The 14,277-nt window shown below is 45.5% G+C and overlaps 1 protein-coding gene across 1 annotated transcript in view; it reads left to right on the top strand.

The window, feature by feature from the left end:
* LOC134851336 (C-1-tetrahydrofolate synthase, cytoplasmic-like) overlaps positions 1-14,277 on the top strand; it is a 425,442-nt gene that overhangs the window by 368,692 nt on the left and 42,473 nt on the right. The window lies entirely within an intron of this gene.

Genomic DNA, 14,277 nt, shown 5'->3' with positions numbered 1-14,277 from the left:
AATGAACATCCATGCTTTTAGAAAATTTCCAATTGAACTATTTTAGTAGAACGAAAAGGAAAAGGTTTTAAATATAGTGGCTAGGGGGGTATTAGGTTAGGAACATAGCATGTTAGTCTAAAAATCAAGTGTTATTTTCAGATTGATTTGGTTAAGTCAAATTGACTACCCAACTACACTCAATTGAAAGAAAAGAAGTTCTTGAACGAACACACAAGTTGAACAATGCTTCAAGAAGTTAATCCTTAAGTACTCAAGTTGGTACGTTGGTTCTCAAGTTGGTACGCTAGTTCTCAAGTTGCAAGGTAATTCACAAGTTGGTTAATACTCAAGATCATCAAGGAATTATAGAAATGGCAGATCGATTCTGGAAGTCCATGCCATCGGCTCTGAAAAGTCCCACACTTGATGAGCTATAAAGACGCCTGAGGTATCTGGATTACACCCAAGTGGATGAGAGAATGGCGGTGATGCTGAACGCCATCCTCCAATTGGAAGAACAGGGCGAATGCCGGGAGTCTGCAACAGAAGCGGTTCTAATGGTCGGCTACACCACTGATGGAATATCCAACCAAGAGCAAACCAGATGGCTGTCCTGGAATGTGGATGGAGGAATAAGGGGATTCGACTTGGCAAGGAACCCTGGCTTGGGCAACAACACCGAGTATGGCGCAGGGGAGTTCCCACTACGGATCAGACCATCAGCAAGATCTACGGGCCAGAGCACGAGTAAGGTGCCATCGATGACGCGAGCGCAACACACGGGGAAGCGTATCCGGATCTCGGTGATATGAAGAGAGAGAGCTTGAGAGGACTCAGCGGGAGAGGAACGAAGCGAACCTCGACCGGGATCAAGCGAAGCTTGAGAGAGATCAAGCAAAACTGGAGAGAGATCAAGCGGTCGTCGAAAAGGACCAAGCGCGGAGGGAACTTGGTATGCTGAAGGCCGAGCATCTACCAGAACAAAGAGTGCGAGAGAATGCCGCGAATTGTGAGCAGCTGAAGTCGGAACTTGAGAGAATCCAGCAACGACAACGCGAGCTCGATATGCAGAAAGGGCTAAGCCCAAGGAGAGAATGGTTACCGGCTCAAGACCATAGTCGTGTATGGAGGTGGACGAAGCTCCTAGATCGAAAGGACGATTTAACCTTGACCGCGCGGCTCAGGAGCATATGAATGAGGGGTTGGAGGTGTGGATACCAACTGAGTCAACGTCCTCCCTGCGTGGCCTAGAGACACAAACGATACGTCCATTGATGGACGTCGCACTGCCTGGGTATACCCCAAGTTCAACCCCGAGTGGTAGTCAGGTGAGCGGTAGCTCGTCACGTCTGAAAGAGATGAACGAGAGGCTACAGCTAAGGAATCGTGAGAGTCCAGCAAGAGTGGAGCTACCCCCGACGTGGAGGGAGCAACCTATCAGGAGTGTGGTAATCTCAAGCTACAAAAAGAACACAGAAGGCAGATACCACAGGCACAATCGCATGGATTGGAGCACGGCACAAAGAGTCAGGAGGGATTGCTTCCATGACGCGGCTTGGGTGGAATACCTCACGCAGCCACATGTGCCAGAGGGGGCGGTCCACCTGATCGTAAGGGACAGCCTGCTGCGGGTGCTGACCCGGATTCAATCACATTGGCCAACGGGAATCTTGAGTTTCGCTGGAGCTGCGACGCCACAGATGTTGGCAACACTTGAGATGCTAGGGATGGCAAGAGTGTACACGGTGACTCTAATGATTGGGGCGAATGACGTGTCCAGGGGGGAGTCCAGGAAATTAATGAGGCTACATGACAAGATGAGCTGCATCCTTGAGGAATTGCTGATTCAAATGGATCATGCCATTCTCACGGTGTGTACCATTCCTTACAACATGAAGGCGGTACAACACGCGATGGAGATGAACACGAAGGTGCGAAACCTTAACGAAATAATCAGGCAAATACATCAAAGGAGTGTCCTTCCCGTTGGATTACTGGACGTAGCCGAGCAGATGGAGCGATCTGTTTTCCCCGACGACGCATTCTCAGACGGGATCCACTTTGACAGAACTAGGGGAGTGGAATGGTTGAATGATGTCTTCCAAAGGCACATAAGCGCGTTGCAGGCAGAATTGCTGGAGACGGCCCAAGTCACATTCGGGCCACCCCCAAATCCGCCTTTCTTTAACTCAAGAACTTTATCCAGTCGCCTGGGAGCGACGGCCGATTCTAGAGACAGCTCGAGGAGCAGCCGGACCAGATTACCAGGTGCCGCACCCATGGAGGCCGAGGAGGCAACGTCATCAACACCCCAGAGTTCGGTAGTATCCTCGGTGGTAGTGGTGGAGAGCAAGAGGGTGGAGAGACCAGCGGAGACCAGTAGGTCGAGATATGTGGAGAAGGTAAAAGAGCTGGACTTGGAAGATCTGGAATGCAGGCAAGAGTTGGCGGAAGCTTTGAGTCTTGAGCGAGTGTCACATGAAGACTTGGGTAGACACCAGTACGTGGACTGGTTGAAGGCTCACGAGACGCATTTCTCAAGAGCGAAAATAATGGAGACGGCGGATCTGACTGGGATTCCCACAAAATCGGTCATGGTACCTATCAATTACAGGCCTCTCAAGTTGCTGGGGAGTCCGGGACTCATAGTGGAGCCCCCCAAACATCGAACGAGCATTGCCAGAATTAGGTTGGCAACTCCAGCACAGTTGAGGGTGGTGGACAAACTGTTGGACCCAAGGGAAATGGAACTGCCGGATGCCGCTTATGAAGGAACGAGGTTGGCAGACGATCCTAGATACGGGAAACCCTGCGGGAACACCCAATTGGCCAAGACCTTGGCAGTTTATGACAGAGCAGATCCAGCTGCTGCAAGGGTGGTCAACGTAACGGGATCGGACTTCGAGGGAACGTCTCCCAAGTTGTTCTGGCCAGAGACTTTGATATACTCACTGCCAGGAGCTGAGCTGAATCAAATGTTAACCTTGGTGGTAGCAATAAAATCGGAGATGCCTTGTGAGCCCGAGCTACTACTGTTTGCGGGAATGAATGACCACCTGCATGCGACCGGGTTTCTTGAGCAGCTCAAGGGTGATGAACCGGCACCGAAGAGAATCTGGGAAGCTATCCAGACGTTATTTGCAGCGATGAATGAGGTACAGGAGAACGTTACCTCACGATTTGGTTCCAAGTTAAGAGTGGTGTTCACGGCGTCCCCCGGATACGCGAGCATGCCTCCCGCTCTGCAATTTGTATAAGCGGTCTTGATTTTAATAGCCGAGGGGAATGGGTGGCGCATCCTGATGGCAGCTCCCAATCGAGAGTTGGAACCGACGAACTTGTGGCTTCGCAAGTCAGAACTGGCGGCGTCGTGGGCGGATGTGTCACACGCGTTGAGGGGCTTTTACGAGTTGGCAGATATCCTCATTGTATTGGACGAGGTCCTCTTGCTGGAGATATCAAACTTCGCCAGGCAACTCAAGCTCAGCCCGGTTATAGGGGACGATCATCCAATAATAACTCACCTGACGGCCAGCCTGTAGTTTTGAAGCATGGAATTGAATATCACAAGCTCCACCAGTAAGTCTAGAGGACCGAGCAATGAAAGGAAGAACGTAGCCGCAACGGAGAAGCAACTGGAGTCGATGGTGTATCGACTGACACAAGAAAGAGGCATGTGGCCCTTCCTGACACCAAGGTTGGAAAACGCTACGGAGAAGACGAGGGAGAATGCTCCAGCTCTTGTGAAGCAAATCTGGGATTTTCTTGAGGAGCAGCTGGAAGTGGCCGAGAAAAGGGAAATGACGGTGACCAGGTTCGTCACAGCTGCCAACGAGGTCACAATTGGAGGATTCTGGAGGGAGCACGCTATTCTTGAGTTCTTGAGTCCTTGTTGGGGAAAGGAGTTCATGGCTGGAGTGTTTAGTGCAAAGGAGACTATATAACCTGCCCATCAGCCTGTTGTTGGCACTGTACCTGGTTTACTCGAGGTACCTATTCAACATAGGTCCAGCGTACATGTTCAGTCGGGGTGTGGAAACACTCCGGATTGACGGATATTTGGCACTGGTGCTCCTGACTTATGGTGAACTGGTGTCATTTCATCGACTAACGAAATATGGGGAGCCCCTGTCGATGGGAAAAACCCACTCGAGCATTGACACCTATTCATATAAGTGTGCTGCCGGGCTAAAGACGCTGCTAGTGCAGTACCTCCTGATGCAGAACCGACACCTGACTGGTGAGGAGAAGAACCCAAAGACGCGAGATGAATGGAGGAAAGTGAATGGGGCATGCCTCTATGACAGACCTGATAATCCGGGGGCTGGAGGAGGTCGTGACCTGCATTTATGGACCGGCCGTGACGTACGCGTTTCCAGATCCTCTGGTGACAGCTTATCGCTACTCCGTGACACACTTGAGCCTCATAAGTATACTGGATGGGACGACACTCAATTGGTGTCAGCAAGAGGTGCTGATGGCACAAATGAGCAACACTGTGCTCTTCGGAAAAGTGAAGGATCCAGAGTTGATGGTGTACAGTTTCCGAGGACAACTGCAGTGTAGGATGGGAGGTAAACGCGAAGACCCCATCGAAAGTTACCCCAAGTTCTGGAACCTAAATCCACTGACGGCGAGTGGACAAGAGGTCTTGAGAATCCCCGCATGGAAGAAGAGCTTCGAGCTGGTGAAAAGGGAGCTAGAGGCAATACTGGAGAAGGAAGTCCTGCCAACAAGCATTCCAGAGTTCCCAACGGTAAGGAGAATGACCCTGGGAATGAACAGTTCCCTGGTGGTCCCGCCCCTGTTCGCGAGAGCAGCGGAGGAAGGGCAGCAGAGGGAATTTACCGATGGCTGGGATCCCCTATTCATCGGCTACACTGCAGCAGTCTATTTTCACACCTGTGATATAAAAATAAACTCATGGACGACTCAAGCGAAGAAGATGAGAGGCTCGATGCCCCCGAAATTCGAGGTGCGAGAAGTCTTGAGAACGCTTGAGCGGGCGGGTTTGGAGAACATGTTGCCGGTGTGGGATGATGGCAGGATGATCGTGGAAGAAGGACACATTGCACTAAAGGACGAGATGAAGTTTGCCACGAGAAGATACCGGGCACCTTACGGACTGGAGCAAGTGGAGATGAGGCAGGAGGGGAAGGAGCTGGATGCAGCAGGCCCGTTGTATGTGGCTCTGACGGAGTACAGAAAACCGGATCCGACGAAACCATCGCCCCTGTCGGTGGGCACCCCTGGAGGTAAAAGAAGCGGCCCTGTAGAAGATCGGTTCAGGAGGATTCTTGAGAGAAGAAGAGTCGAATCAGGAGAGGAAAGTATGGACGAGACTCTCAGCGAGGCAGGAGAGGATATGGAAGTGGGAAACACGCCGGAGCCAAAGCCATCAGAGGAGGAATTCACCACTCAAGAACTGTTGAAGGATCTGAGCGGAGAAAATTGGGCAGACACTGCCACGCCACCTCTGACCTCATCTCCCCGCAAGAATCTAGAGTTGCCACTGACGAGCGAGACTCCTAATATGGGGATGATATTCCTGAGCGCAGAAGGAAGGGAGAAGAACACTTTCGAGGGAAACAGGGATATGTTCCTGGGCACTCTGGATGAGTACGCTTGGCGAAAATTCTTGAGCGATTTCAATCGAGAAGTGAATGGCGAGATCACACTGGATGATTTCAAGGAAGAGCTGTGGGACACAGTGGTGAAGTTCGGAGAGCCTGTCCTGATGGGGACGGGTCTAGAGGAGAAAGCCAGAAGAGAACTGCTGAGCAAGATGGTCGAGTTGAGAAAGGCATCACGAAAAACCAAAGAAGACAAATGTAAAGACAGCTCTACTCTGAGACAAAAACTGTCAATAAAATAATTGAAAGTGTAAGGGGGATAAGGTCGGAACTAGTAATATAATTAAAAGTACTAATATCCTTAAGGCTCGAGCAGGGGGGAGGCAAGAGTTGGAAGGGTTGGATGGAGACAAGGAGGTCGAATCAGTAATGATAACGGCAACGCCCCCAAGTAAAGACGTGAGGTCTCACAAGAGGAAGAGAGAGGTAGAGCGATTGGGTAGTCCCTCGGCGGATGCGGTCTCGGAGAAAAACTTGAGAGAGACGGCCCCATGGTTCTGGCACGATGGAAGACAGTAGCCTACAAGAGTAGCTACGAACCAAGGAAACTGCTCGAGGTAGAAAGAGAGATGGAGGTTCCCACCAACTCGACAACGGAAGAAGACTTCAAGCCTCAGAGGACAAAGATGAAACGAGGTTCGACGAGCGGGCAGACATGGGAAGTGGACGTCGGCAAAGAATCGGTCTCAAATGAACATCAGGCCACTGGGAAGCAAGTGACTAGCGATCCTCTTGAGAAGAATAAAACGAGGAACACCTCCCGACCGTGATGGGTGGCCCTGGAAACATTGAAGGAATTGGAAGACTGCCTAAAGAAGCTCGACAGTGGAGTGTCACGCAAACGACACAACTGGGCTACCCAGCAGAAGGCTGATATGAACAAATTGGAGTTGGGAAGCCATCTGAGGAGAACTTGACGGAACTTGTTGAGGGATTATTTTGAAGAAGCGATGAGGACATCCTCATCGGCGTCGCCATTGATGGCAAATCCCTTTGTTAGAACAGCAGGACAATTGATGTTCGCGTGGAGCCTGGTGGGGATAGAGTTGGAAACGCTGACCTCACGCGACAAGTTGAAGTTGGGTGGGAAAAGTCTAGAAATATATCAGACATTGATGCAACACGTGGCTAGGGATAACTCAGGCTTGAGCCTGGCAAAGAGGAGAGACGCTACTTGTTTCTTGAGGTGGATAATGTCGGTGATGACTGACAGCACCATCCTAGCATGCCAGCAAAGAGCAACTGGGAGCGAAGCAATGGAAAGGAGAGTCTCAGCGGTCATCTTGAATGTATACCAGAGTACTGGGATAGAAAAGGAGGATGGTTCCAGGCCACAGGAAGTTAGAGAGCCACAGGAAGTTAGATGAGATACGGAGATTCTACAACCAGAAGTTCGAGGTGAAACACGACGTGCACCGTAACTTGGCCTCGTCAGGAGAGTACTTGAAACCCAATAAGAATGGAGAGTACCAGTATGTGTCTGGAGCGATGGGGATGTCGTACAACGCTTTCCTGGACTCGGAAGCCGGAGGCGCTCACAGAAACTACGAGGTGGCGGAGCTGCTAAAGTTCTGGACAGAGAAGATAGTGGAGTTAGACACTGTAGAGAGAGAGAGAGACCTAGCTTAGGTTTGATTCTCGAGAAGACACCAGAGGTGATAAATGTGCCGCGCTCAAGTAAAAGAGTCGAACTGAAGATGGGTAACGGGAATGGCATGTTGGTCACGAATCTGGGAGTGGTGTGAAAATTTCTGAGGCCCTCCTGATGTCCACATCCCCATGCGAGCCTGATCGAGGAAGTCACGGAGCGAGTGAGATTAGCTCCAGCGGAGGACGAAGACCTGGCGACGTTGAGCATAGTGCACAGACTGATCCTGCCTCAGGTGAAGGAGTCAAGTGAAACGACGAGTAGACTAGGGTCGGTGAAGAAAATGGAGCCAGGCAGTTGTCTTGATTCGACGTGTGGAAATGGCGAGCACACTTGTGATGGACGGTCATGCGTCAGGATACAGTCCTTCCAGAAAGAAGATCTAGTCCACTGGTTTGAAGACATTACCGAAAGGGAGAAGAGTGAAATACAGATCGTGGCTGAGTGTTACGCGAGTACCACAGTGAACCTAGCAACAACTCTGGTATTCTTCTCGAGAATGTGCAGTCTCCAGTCACTGGAGAGGCTAGAGTCAGAACACCACTTGGTGACCGCGTTGAGTGTGGAGTCATGGACCGGGGTGTTGCAGGTAACCCAGAAACACATCAAGAGCTGCAAGGTTGGACTTGAAGCGGAAATTGGATTTCCCATGAGCGAAGCCTATGGTCTGCCTCTAAATGCGAAGTCCGTAAAGGGGTCAGTGATGGCCAACCTATGTGGCAGCCACTATCCATTACATAGGCGATGGTGGAGGTATCCAGCCAAAGGGTATTGATAGACAAAGCCTTCTCAGTGCCCAAGTGCGTAAGACTGGCTCGGATGTCGCATCACTCACACAGGCTGTTGAGGAAAATCCGAGGGACAGTGCCGAAAGAACAGAGGGACGACTTGAGTGAAATCTGGGGGGAAGAAATTTTGGGTTTGGAAGGTGGAAACACAAGTGACCACGAGAGACAAAACGTGATCGGAAAACCTATGTTGTTGTTGTTGTTGTTGTTGTTGTTGTTGTTGTTGTTGTTGTTGTTGTTGTTGTTGTTGTTGTTGTTGTTGTTGTTGTTGTTGTGGATTCTCAGAAATACTTCTGATGGGACTGCTCCCAGTTCGTTTCTTCTTAAAACGTCTTCCTTACATCCCTGCAGTTTCGACAATCACAAAACAGTATCCATGTGCAAGGATTCACCTCATTGAATTTCGCCATCTGATAGGTCCACATAAAATTCAAGAGTCTGTTTTTTAGCCCCGTGGGATTGAAGAAATCTACTGTTCCAGGTAGATGATTGGCCACCCGAGACAGCCTGAAACAAAACTCAGCGCGAACTTTTTCTGTGCGGAGTTTTTTAAGGCTTAATGTCGGGCCGTCATTTTGTCTTGTATTTGAGGCAGACTTGTTGGTTAATAGTCGTATTTGTAAATCGTTTTCACTGTGAAAAAAGCTCGATAGATTCAATAGATTGCATAGCTGTATGAACATAGTAAGGGAAATGTATTCGTTCGTTTCAACAACGTTAGATAATCACTCTCATAACTGTTTGTTACCCATTTTAGCGCTCTTTTCTGGAATCGTTCAAGTTTTGATAAATTTGCGCGGCATATATTAAAACACGAAGATGCAAATGTTATAAGTGGTAAAACCGCTGACTTGTAAACACCCAATTTTTATCTCTGTGAAACCCCTTTTGCCACATTTCTTTTAGCAAAATAGAAAATCTGATTAGCTTTTTTCATTTTCGCCATTAGATGATTTGACCAGCTTAGGGTTTTATCTATATGTACCCCCAAATCTTTTATTGTTTCTACTGATTCAAGCATATGCCCATTGATTTGAATTGAATTTGAGTTTCCTCGAAAAATCAGCTCTTTGCATTTGTCAGGAGCCAACTCCATTTTGTTTCCGTTCACCCAATTTTCTAAAGCCGATATATCTGATTGTATTTCAAATTTGGATAAGCCCGCCGAGAAAAGTTTTAAATCGTCTGCATAAATGAAGGGAGTAGTGAATTTTAGCACTTCTGGCAGGTCATTTATAAAAATGCAAAACAGTAACGGCCCCAGCAGAGACCCTTGAGGAACTCCACTTGTAACTAATTTAGAAGAGGATGATACATTGTCACATTTTACCCACTGCGTTCTGTTTTCAAGATAGCTCGCTATGACTTCCAAAAAACACCCCCCTACTCCAATATTCGCCACTTTTTTCAACAATTCAAAATGGGGCACTTTATCGAATGCTTTGGAAAAATCGGTGTAATAAACGAGCACTTCATCGTTCGGATTTTTATCCAGCGCCTCGTAAATTCGTTGTAAAAATGCTAACAGATTAGTTACAACCGAATTCTTTTTAACAAAACCATGTTGACTTGATTTCATGTATTTTTGAAAGTGATCGTAAAGTGGTTCGTACATGCATTTTTCGAGCACTTTAGAGATAATTGTTAATAACGAGACAGGTCTGTAGTTTTTTATTTGCTTTTTGTCGTCTTTTTTGTGTATGGGCGAAATAGCAGCACTTTTCCAGAATTTAGGTACACATCGTACCCTCTTGATATTTTTGAAAATAGCATTTAAAATGGAGCTCATCGGTTTAGCTAAACTTTTCAAAAAACAAGGCGGCAGGCCATCCGGGCCTTTACTTTTTGTTACATCCAGTTTAGTCAACAATTCTCGGATTTTGTTTTGAGATATGTCAAAATTTATGAGGGAAGCATTTTCGCAAGCAATGTCTGTTACTTTAAATTTCAATTTCGGAGTAAATACAGAGTGGAAAAAATTATTTAATTTTTCGACTTTTTCAGTTGACTCCTAATATTTAATTCCATTTCACGCGGTAGGCTCGACTTCTGCTTTTTCAAGTTTTTGAAATGTTTGAAAATCAAGTTAGTATTTCGAGAAACTAAGATACTTTCTTGGTACTCTACTCGTTCTAGTTCCATATTTTGCATTAAACTGTTTTCAAAATTCGTTATCGTTTCCTGCAAATGGGGAGTAGGCCTTGAGTCGAATTGTTTTTGCTTTGTTTCTAGAATTTTAATCAAATTTGAAGTCTTTGGACTCACCCAAGGTGGTAATTTTTGTCTATGCATGGTTCGTTTTGGAACAAAATTTGAAATTAGATTGTTGATATATTGGTAAACAAATAGGTGAAAAGGGATATTTCTGCATATAATCAATCATGCCATCATAGTCCGCCGAGCAAAAACTATAAAAACTTTCTTTGACTGGTTTTTCGTCTTAAACATCTATTTCAATTTTCAGCGATATAGGTCTGTGATCTGTTATATCATAGCTTTTTTTGAAAATTCGTGCAAATTTCAGTGAAACCCTCCAGCCCCCTCATTAGAGCGACATCTAATATAATTGAACCACAAGTTGGAAATTCAATTATTTGATTCATTTCGGCTTCGTCTACTAATTCCAAAATTTCATTTTCATGTATATACTCGTGCTTTGGTTAATTCTCCAATCCGTTTGAGGGAAATTTATGTCGCCACATAAAAGAACATGATGATTTTTAATGGAGACAATCGAATCAAAAATCTTTTTGAAATCTTCAAAATTATATCTGTATTTGCTATCTTATGGGGGATTGTATGCGCAAAAAATCGCGAAATTGAAATTGTTCACTTCTATTTGAACCGCTAATGCACATTCTGGTAGATCTAGATTTAGTTTATATGAATTAAAACAATCTCTTACTGCGATAAGAACACCACCGTGATTCGAAGTGTTACCTGTTAATTTGCGGTCCGCTCTATAAACAGAATATTCAAGTAGCATGAGTTCAGTGTCTTCAATTTGATCATTTAGCCAGGTTTCAGTCACTAAATGTACAGATGCTGCACAATGAGATACAGCTGAAACAAATTTTCTTCTTCTTTCAAATTTCAATAAACTCCTGGCATTCAACAGTACACAGTTTAGGTACATTAGTCATTCAGTGGCTTTTTTAGCATCAATGTTTACCAAAACATCGTCTTTAAATAATTGGAAGTTACGAATTTTCAAGCTGCTGGGTGGTACGTTTGCATTTATCAATTCACGTCTTTTTTGAAGGCATAAATTTTCTTTCTTTGAATCCTCATAGCTTAAGGTAGGCAATATAAAAAACCCCAAATTTTTCAGGTCATCCCACATTTCAGCACTTTTGGCTAATATCAATTTTGCATGCCATTCACTAGATAGTGTAACCATAGTAACTCTTGGTTTAGAACGACTTTCTGAAAATTTTCCAAGTCGATGTACATTTTCCACGTTTGCATTCACTCGCAGTTTTTCAAATATTTCTTTTATTGTTTCGTTTGCGTGAAAAACATTTTCATTTTTTGAAAAATCTTTGTTTTCAGGAATTCCCTGAATTCTTAGACATTTCGACACATTGTGAAAGTTATTTGACTTCTTATTATCTGCTTTTTCATTCTGTTTCATGCTATTTTTCTTGATTAAGGCTTCCGCCTTCTCGGTGCTTTTTTCGGTAAGCGCATTCGTTTTTGAATTGAAAATTTGTTCTATCGTGTTTTCGGTTACAGGCTTTAGGGTATTGACGACCGGAATAAATTTGCTCTCAATAATATCAGTAGTGAACTTATCTTTAAGTTGCTGAATTGTAGCATCTTGAACAAAGTCGTCCCTCTTGTTGTTTGCTACACAGTCGTTGCAGAGAAGCATGACCCTCGTTCCCAGTTCCCTGATTCCATTGACTGCCACAGGTGTCAAACCAGTGCATGTAGTATCAAGATGCATCCTTGCGTCACATCCCACACAGTGGTACATTTCAGCAGAAGACATCATTGGTTTACGGCATGATTTGCAGCTATGACGTTGATTTGACATGTTTATATGAAACTATTTAAGATATTTTGGGGAGCCATCAATTTCACGTATGGTTGGTGCTCCAAACCTGGAAGAGAACGACGCGATACACGAGAAATTGATGGAACTTGAGCCTCTCCTAGAAGCCTCGGGAGAACGGAATCCTAGGAGCATCGACCTCACATATGGGGAATGTCCATGCCACTGTCTGGCACAAACAGTGTGGTACCCGGATTACGCGAATCTCTGCCTGATCTGGGATGTGGAGGAAATCAGGTCGTTGGGACTGCCCGATCATCAGCAGAAAGTGACCATCTTGGTGGTGAGCACGATGCTGGCCCTACGATAGATTGAAGAAAATGTAACAAAGTATCGGGAATCGAAGACGCCAACGGCAGAGTCGATTTACGCGATAGATTACAGCAGGAGAATTGAGTTGTTTGAGACTGCATGCAAGGTATTCGCCATACCAATGGAAGTCAGACACGTATGGAGCCGCTTACGGTTCTTTCCTTGGTTTCGAGCGACGTTGACGTCCTGGTTATACATGGTAACGAAGAACCATATGAGGAAATATCAAAAGGAATATCGACAGTTCCAGGCCGAGATAGGGCCGGAAGCCTTCAAGAGACCTCTGATGACCCATCGAAATGCGATCACGACTGGGTGGAAAAGAGTTGATAGAGTGTCCAGAAACAACACCAAGGCGAGGGAGTCGATACTGGAGGAGGACCTAGCGAAGAATGTAAGCCTGAGTCTTCACAATTCCTTCTGTTTGAACCGGGAGTCGAAGGTGAAGAGATTACCGAATCAAGTGAAGAGATTGCAAGAGCAAAGGGAGTGGATGCGATCCAATGAACAGCTGAAGGCTTGGGAGGAGATTGTGATCAGCTCCGATGACGAAGAGGCACTATTGAAACAGATCACAGTGTCAAACATATCTGGATCGGGTACCTCGAAGGCAAAGAACGCGAGGTGAGCCGGTGGCTCAAACTAAAATTCTAGAGTCTTGAGTCTTGAGAGGGAAAGGGGCTCGAGGTTGAACTCGGATGAAATCTGGGTTCACCAAAAAGAAGTTTTAACAAATGAGATATTGTTATTATTTTTTAAATCTACTATATAAATCAAAACGCTGCATGACAATTTCCTGATTGAATAGTACAAAAGAAATTTTAAATTACTAGCTTAAAAAGCGAAAATTCACAAGTGCAGGTGTGTGCAGATTTTGATTGCTGTTTAGCGATAGTGTGAAAATTTTACATGGTTGTGAATTTTGGGGTGTAGAAAAACTTAAGTCCGCTGCAAAATTCTGTAAATGACCACTGGCACTGTATCTTGGGTAACACTCGGGTTTCTGGGGATTCACTGACAGACGGCAGCCCGCGATGAGGACATCGATCTTGAGTCCGGGGAGTATGTGCCAGTCGGTCATATCTGGAAGTTTGACCTTGAGGAAAACGAAAATACGTGATTTTGGAGTGAAGTTTTTTTTTCAAAAATTCGAATGGAGCCTGTCATGCTCAGTTTTCTCGCGAAAAATGAAAACATCAAATAAAAAATCAGAGCGACCGAATTACAATTGCGGGAAAGTTGTCAAGTATATACAGTGGGAAATTGCTATTCGCAATTTCTATCGTAGAAAACTAGAGTAGAGCTGTCCTATCTGATATATATAGGAGACCAAACAAATACTAGAGCAGGGCTAGAATCAATTGGACCAGTGTGAACCTTCAACGGAAAGGCAGACAACTGAAGTCTCCCAATGGTCCAGATCCAAACTATATTCTTGGGTTAAAACTTATTTCCTTTGATTGGAACTCATCGTTAGAAAACTTCTTGAGTTATATTCGATTATATTTATGCTAGAGTCATTAATTAGTTTAATTACTCTGTTTCTCAAGCGTGCTGCTATGTAAGTACCAAATTTAATTTTCTCGAGTGTGTTTTATGATTGTTATGTTGAGGTAAGGCGAGTTTTTGTTTGATCCATCTGAAATGGATCAAAGTTCCACTGTATAATAAAAAGTAACTGTGCGGATTGTTCCAACCCTGTTTTTAACGGCAATCGTGTATTTTGGGTATTTTGAGACCTAAGTATGGGGACGTTCTTATTTTCTAGAGTGGGGGGATATTTTGGTAGTAGCCTTTAAGCTGTAACGGGTTCTAGTCTCATGTCGCAAGCGAACCGATTTGGCTCCGACCGTTTTT

This window comes from Symsagittifera roscoffensis, chromosome 7 (assembly GCF_963678635.1).
Source record: "Symsagittifera roscoffensis chromosome 7, txSymRosc1.1, whole genome shotgun sequence".
Lineage (NCBI taxonomy): Eukaryota > Metazoa > Xenacoelomorpha > Acoela > Convolutidae > Symsagittifera > Symsagittifera roscoffensis.
Note: the sequence above shows the minus strand (reverse complement) of the source record. Positions and strands in the feature narration are given on the sequence as shown.